This window comes from Xenopus laevis, chromosome 4L (genome assembly GCF_017654675.1).
Source record: "Xenopus laevis strain J_2021 chromosome 4L, Xenopus_laevis_v10.1, whole genome shotgun sequence".
Taxonomy (NCBI): Eukaryota; Metazoa; Chordata; class Amphibia; order Anura; family Pipidae; genus Xenopus; species Xenopus laevis.
The window spans coordinates 107,504,841-107,512,833 of NC_054377.1; positions in this window are offsets into that span (position 1 = coordinate 107,504,841).

Sequence of the window (7,993 nt, forward strand, 5' to 3'; positions counted from 1 at the left end):
TGGGTATCTGCAGAAGACACGATATATGCCTGCCCCTTCCCCTTTTGGAAACAGTGCTGCCAAACTCAGGCAAAGATGTATGCATTAGGGGCATGTGGGTCAAAAACAGAAAGTGCAGAGACCTGCAGTAATTCACCTTTGTGCAAGGCAGTACAAAAAACTTACCCATATTTTGCACTTTCCCCACTACCTTGCACATAGTAAATGACTCCTAATGAATTCAAAAGCTAAGGCTTTATAAAGCAGCTTCCTAATAATCTGGCCACTGGAGGCATCCTCAACAAGGTAGATACATACGGTCATAGGAAAAGGTTTGGGAACCCCTGTTGACTTTCAACAAAAAAGATAACAGTGGTATGTCTTTCTTTTCCCAGGAACATCTGAGTACTGGGTGTTTTCTGAACAAAGATTTTTAGTGAAGCAGTATTGAGTTGTATGAAATTAAATCAAATGGGAAAAACTGGCTTTGCAAAAATGAGGGTAATGTAATTTTGCTAATTTGAATGCATGTAACTGCTTAATACTGATTACTGGCAACACCAAATTGGTTGGATTAGCCTGTTAAACCTTGAAGTTCTTTGGACTGATGAGACAATAATTGAGTTATTTGGTCATAACAAAAAGTGCTTTGCATGGTAGAAGAACACTGCATTCCAAGAAAAACATCTGCTACCTACTGTCAAATTTGGTGGAGGTTCCATCATGCTGTGGGACTGTGTGGCTAGTTCAGGGCCCTTGTTAAAGTCGAGGGTCGGATGAATTCAACCCAATATCATCAAATTCTTAAGGATAATGGTCAAGCATCAGTCACAAAATTGAAGTTTCGCAGGGGTTGGATATTCCAACAAGATAATGACCCTAAACACACTTTGAAATCTACAAAGGCATTTATGCAGAGTGAGAAGTACAATATTCTGGAATGGCCGTCACAGTCCCCCTACTTGAATATCATGGAAAATCTATGGGATGATTTGAAGCAGGCTGTCTATGCTTGGCAGTCATCAAATTTTTTTTTTTGTAAAATAATTTTTATTGATTTCAGTTTGGTATAGGACGGGGGATACAGAAGAAAGGGATGGGGAGGAAAGGGGGGAAATGTTAGTACATTACTTTGATGCATAATACATATCGTGAACTACACATACATTTATAGCTTTACATAATGACAATGCAGCAAAATAGTTCTAATGAGACATTAGTTTATAGTAACATGACTAAAATGTTTGCTCTTATGGTCCAGGTTAAGTAGGGGACATGTAGTATAAGAGAATTTGCCATATTGAGTGGAATTCTAATTACCACAGGACATTTTCATGTATGTTTAGGAGCTCAGAAACTGCTTGTATTCGGTTGAGTTCCTATATAGAAACCACCAGAGCCAGATATCCCTAAAACTGGAATGCTGTTTCCCTGTGAGTGTGGATAGTTCCTCGAATTTAGCTATCTCATTAACTTTCTCTATCCAAATCTTAGGGGTCATTAGGGGTGGAGGATTTCCATAGCCTGGGAATAAGCATATTAGCTGCATTGAGTAAATGTCGTTCCAGTGTGGAGTCGGGAACCCCCTCTGTGTTTTCTGCATCCCAAAACAATAAAGTTCGGGCGGGTGATACTGGTACATCCCTACCTAGAATCTGGCAGCAAGCTTGTATGATTACTGGCCAGTATCCTGTAAGATTAGGGCATTCCCAAAATATGTGGAGCAAAGTTCCCACCCCTGCTTTGCACCTCCAGCAAGTGTTGCTTGTGGCTGGGTATATCTTGCTTAGTCTGAAAGGAGTATAATACCATCTACTTAAAAATGTATAACTAAGCTCTTGGATCTTGCAGCATCTTGAGCTTTAACATTAGGTTGGCGATCCATTTCTTGCGTGAATCCTCTGGAATTTCTAAACCTAGATCGAGTTCATGGGCTCTTAAGAAGGGTAGTTGGTTTCTCTCGCTCTTACTGTCGAGCATGACATATATAAGAGATATTGTATGTTTTGGTGAGGTGGTACTACTATACAGTTTTTTAAAGGGGGTAAGGGATCTTCCTATATTACTGGATCCTCCTAAGTACCCATAGAAATGTTTGAGCTGGCAATATTGATAATCTTGTAAAACCCTGGGTTGTTTGTAATAGGTACTAGTGGTAAGGGAAAGGCTGAGATTTGGGAGTTTCCGCTAACCAGGTCCCAGGTTGCTATAGTGCTTTTGAGTAATGGGTGGGAATTATGTATTATCCTGCGGTGGGTTTTGTCTATCCACGGCAAGTGGATGTGTAGCTGTGGATTGTTGTTCTATCTCTACCCACTCTATACTGTCTAAGTGATGGGACCAGTCTATTATCCTAGAAAGTAGCGCTGCTCTTAAGGGCCAAGCCTCCCTCTGCCTTTCTCCTATTTAAAATGGCAGTTTTAATTCTCGTTGGGCAGTCGTTCCAGATGAATTTAATTTTAGCGGATTGGAAAGATTTTAGCCAGGTATTGGGATATAGTAAAGGAACACACTGAAACAGATAAAGAAGGCATGGCATTATGTTCATCTTGATTGGCAGGCATCAAATTTAACTGAACTGGAGAGATTTTGTATGGACGAATGGTCAAAAATACCACCATCCAGAATCCAGACACTCATCAAAGGCTATAGGAGGCGTCTAGAGGCTGTTACATTTGCAAAAGGAGGTTCAACTAAGTATTGATGTAATATCTCTGTTGGGGTGCCCAAATTTATGCACCTGTCTAATTTTGTTATGATGCATATTGCATATTTTCTGTTAATCCAATAAACGTTATGTTAATGATGAAATACTACTGTTTCCATAAGGCATGTTGTATATTAAAAGGAAGTTGCTACTTTGAAAGCTCAGCCAATGATAAGCAAAACAGAATTGATAGGAGTTCCCATACTTTTTCATATGACTGTATTACTAAATATGGAGTAATACGCAGCCAATAGTAATCTAATAATTACTGGGGTTACTTACATTCTATGTAGTAGCATTCTCTATTGCTTATATGAGCCTTTCAAGCATTATTTTTTTCTCTTTGTACAGCCTATAACTGTACTTCTTCCTACATATAACTTTTTTCTGGGTCTCCTATTATAATTATTCTTTATAACTCTGCCCTATATAACCTTCCCTTTAACCAAGACTTCTACATTTATAATCTAATAGTCTTTTCAGGAAGTCCTCACACTTATCACGTATCTTATCTGTGGAAAACATGTGTTTACTTGTGATTCACAGCTTCCTCCTTCCCCGACCAAAGTGGTTTGGGACTGAGATGCTGGATATTCCAGAAGCACGGGGGAAGAAATGTTTGTGTGGGGGGAGATTAAATTCCCACATCCTGGTGATGGTATTTTAAACTTAAAGGGTTTAACACTAGAGATCTGTCAGTGTATGATACACTATCCAGGAACACTAGGCTGAGAGCAGCTGAATAAACAGAAATGATATGCACCTACATATGCTTTCATGGTTAATATATGTTATTGCACTCCTTACCTTGTTTCATTCCCAGCTGTTGTTTTAATATTTGCTTTTTTTACGCCTCAGCAGAACTCTAAGGAGAAGTTACAACCTCATAATTTTGACACTTCTAATATTTGCTAAACTGCATTAGATCACAAATAGCATGCAGCCCTTTGACTGCTGTAGAACTAAAATGTTCCTGATAACTAATGTAAAACCCTGTATCAGAGCCACTGCCATGCAGAATAAAGAAGAGGGAGCAATATTAAACAGTGAATGTCAGTGCCAGCGCATACACAGGAGTATAATGCACTGCTGCAATTTTCCCTCTAAGCCGCATGCTGGTCTTTGTGTACACTAATTTTAAGCCTAGTTTACACAACATATTGTGGTGTGCACAAAAAGTGTGCATGGAAAATGTTTTACACATGTGAATAAAATAAATTATAGGGAGGAAGTCCCCATATTGTGTGATGGACTACTGCAGCCATGGGCAGCCTAGCCTTAGGCTAGTGCCAGACAATCCATACCCTGCTTATCCTTGTCCTGCTTCTCCACTTGGCTTTCTAACTACAGGCAGATATCGGCGCAAATTGTCACGTTTCAGTGCCGAAATCTACCGCATCTGCCTCCACCCAAGCATAAACATTGCTTCCATGTGCAGGCAGACCTGGAGTGGACAGGGCAGCGGATTCTTCACCTGCAGTGAAATGCAGGCAGAGATCCTCCATCGTCAGGCCTGGTGTAAAGGCTCCACTTATAATTCTCCACTGGCTATGCAGTCAAGTTACTGCTGGTTACACCATTGCAGATAACAAGGGAAGGAGGAAAGAAAGACAGTAGAGATAAAACCTAGAGAGAGACACACACATGGAAATAGTAAAGATGGTTGCTGTGTACCTACAGTACCAGTACAGGTATAGGATCCCTTATCCGGAAACCCAATATCCAGAAAGCTCCGAATTACAGAATGGCTGTCTTCCATAGACTCCGTTTAATCCAAATAATCCAAATTTTTAAAAATGATTTACTTTTTCTCTGTAATAATAAAACGGTAGCTTGTACTTGATCCCACTAAGATATAATTAATCCTTATTGGAAGCAAAACCAGCCTATTGGGTTTATTTAATTTTTAAATGAATTCCTAGTAGACTAATGGCACGAAGACCCAAATTACAGAAAGATCTGTTATCCGGAAAACCCCAGGTCCCGAGCATTCTGGATAACTGGTCCCATACCTGTATATTTATAGGTGTTTTAGCTACACCCTCTTGTTTTTATAGCACTTTATTTGAGGGGGACATTTGCTATGGATGTGGCTTTGAAAAAAAGGTAAGTGTGGTTACAAGAACATAGATATCATCACAAGGGAATTATTATACAAAATGAAAATTTTAATGGGCACATATAGACACACAGAGAAATGATACTTTAGCACTGATGTGCTGCAGTGTTGAATGTGCGGATGTCACTTTATATATATTTTCACTATATATATATATTTTCACTATATATAAATATATATTTATATATATATATATATAGAGATATTATTTGATATATGTGAATGGTATGCAAGACAGAATCATTATTGTATACGATTGCCAAACTGCTGAATAACTGCATTTCATAGAAACTGGTGATATTGCAACATTTCCTCATTTTCTTTGTAAATGCTGGAGGACCATGTTTGGACATTTGAATAGTACAAGGAGGGGGTAAAATCTCCAAACAGGGATTTAAACATATCCCTGTTCCAGTACTTATGTTGTAACCAGAGACACAGTGATTATGACTGCTTTGTCTGTCCTTAATTAAGTGTAAACCTAATATCTGGCCTGTTGTTGTAATTAGGAATACACCTAATATATGGCCTCTGAGCTCTGACAGCACCTGAGTTGGAGTAATAGAACTCTTGTTCTGGAGTGTTTAAATAATCACTGCTGCACAGTGCCCTCTGCCTGTCAAAGGATAGAAACACAAATATGTAACTGGCCACCATGAGTTTTATCAACAGTTGTAGCAGAAAGAACGCCTACTTACAATTTAAATGGTGTACAAGAGTACCTACCTCCGAGGGGCAAATTTACTAAAGGGCGAAGTGGCTAACACTAGCGAAAATTCGTCAGCGTGACGTCATTTTGCCACTTCGCCGATTTACTAACAGGTGCTGGCGTAAATTCCCTAGCGAAGTAGACATACTCTATCTAGCGCTACTTCGCACCCTTACGCCAGGCGAAGTTGTGCTCTGGCAAAGGGATGTAACTTGCAGATTTTACTGAAGGTTACCTCATGCGACAGACTTTACTTTGCCAGCTCAGACCAGGCGAAGTGCAATAGACTAGATAGGAGTTTGTTAAAAAAAGTTGAAAGTTTTTCTAAGTCCCAAAAAACACTGGCATTTTTTACTTTTTACAGGGTGATAGGCTGAAAAAGATTGTCTTTTTTTTTTTGGGCTCCCTCCTTCCCCCCTACATTTCCTAACATATGGCACCTAAACTATACAGTGGGCACATGTGTAGGGCAATATAAGACTTCTATTAAATTTTATTAAGTTTCCCTGGCCTTGTGTAGTGTAATGTAGTTGCTGCAGCATACATGTCCATTGTAACTTAACTGCACGCCGTATGCTAATTAGGCATCAATATCGTAACTTCGAATGCTTATCGTATTATAGCTAGCGAAACTTCACAACCGTTCGATAAGCTGTGCGCAACTTCGGATCTTGGTGAATTGCACAGCCCTAGCGAAACTACGCCTGGCGAAGTGTGTGAAGCCGTCGCTAGTGCATTTTCGTTGCATAGTGAATTTGCCCCTAAGTGTTTATAACAGAGTGCAGGCAAAACAAATGTCTTTACATCCCCTTCTTCAGAGATAAAACGCACACTAATCCCCTTTACATACACAGTGCCACAGACGCATTTGCCTGCATGATATCTGACATCATACACAAATTAGTGCTTAATGTCAGGTCACCATCTTGTTAACCAGACCTTCTAAAATGCTAGCAGATTTGGTATACAAAATACAGAATCTGAGTTTTATCAGATATAGGAAAAATGCTTATTCTACAGTGTTCTATTATTACCATGAATACATCAACAAAAGTGTAAATACATAAACTCACGATAAACAGATAAAATTAGCCAATGGGAACAGCACTGCACAAGTGCCTATTCCTAAACGCTGAAATTAAGGATTAATACTCTCCATACTGGAGTTTACAAAAACCAATGGTATTGAGTGCGTTCATAAAAACTATTGGGTGTCACTATTTTAACTTATACTGTATGTCCACCTGGCTTTATGTTGTAGAAGAATTCTCTCTCTCTGTTTCCACCTTTTCTAATTCTGGGGACGTTTGAGTATTTGAAACCTCGTCAGATGAAATGCACTGTGGCCTTTTTTATTAAAATGTCTCATACTGGGGGTATTTTTATAGGTATCAATGTGAGACTTGTGTTTTGCTACCCTATACTTAACTCATTGAATGTACAGCATGTACTTGTCTATCCTGAAGATCTTTTGTTCTTTTGAATGCAAAAAGCAAAGGCAAAGATATTACCAATATGTGGATCATCCCGTGAAAATGTCCACTTTCTGCCTAAACCTAATCCCTTTATACATTTTATATTGTAACCAATCAATAAGAAATGTTTAAAGCTAGCAGTGTTAATTCAATTTTGAAAAACATATTGCCAAATGGCAATCGCACTGCAATTGCAGGTTGCAACAACTTGTGACTTTTATTGAGATGCTTGATTTCACATGCCCCTAACTATATGGGGCCAATTCACCAAGCTCGAGTGAAGGATTCGAAGTAAAAAAACTTCGAATTTCGAAGTGTTTTTTGGGCTACTTCGACCATCGAATGGGCTACTTCGACCTTCGACTACGACTTCAACTTCGAATCGAAGGATTCGAACTAAAAATCTTTTGACTATTCGACAATTCGATAGTCGAAGTACTGTCTCTTTAAGAAAAAATTTCGACCCCTTAGTTCGCCATCTAAAACCTACCGAACCCAATGTTAGCCTATGGGGAAGGTCCCCATAGGCTTGCCTAAGTTTTTTTGGTCGAAGGATAATTCTTCGATCGTTGGATTAAATTCCTTTGAATCGTTTGATTCGAAGGATTTAATCGTTCGATCGAAGGATTATTCCTTTGATCGTTCGATCGAACTATTTGCGCTAAAATCCTTCGACTTCGATATTCGAAGTCGAAGGATTTTAATTCCCAGTCGAATATCGAGGGTTAATTAACCCTTGATATTCGACCCTTGGTGAATTTGCCCCTAAATGTTGTCTAGCTTCTTAGTTTCATTTATATTCTTTGATACAGGGGTATATTCCGTGGATCTCAGAAGTGTCACCATTGTTCTTTTTTATGCCTAAAATTATTTTTATTCTGCTGGTTGGTTGGCTGAGTTCACAATAAATTCACTTTCTCTGTGCAGCACACTATTTGTCCTGCAATACAAGCCAGGTCGCTCCCACTTTGATTGCATTGCTCTGGTTGTAGTTTTGTAGTGTT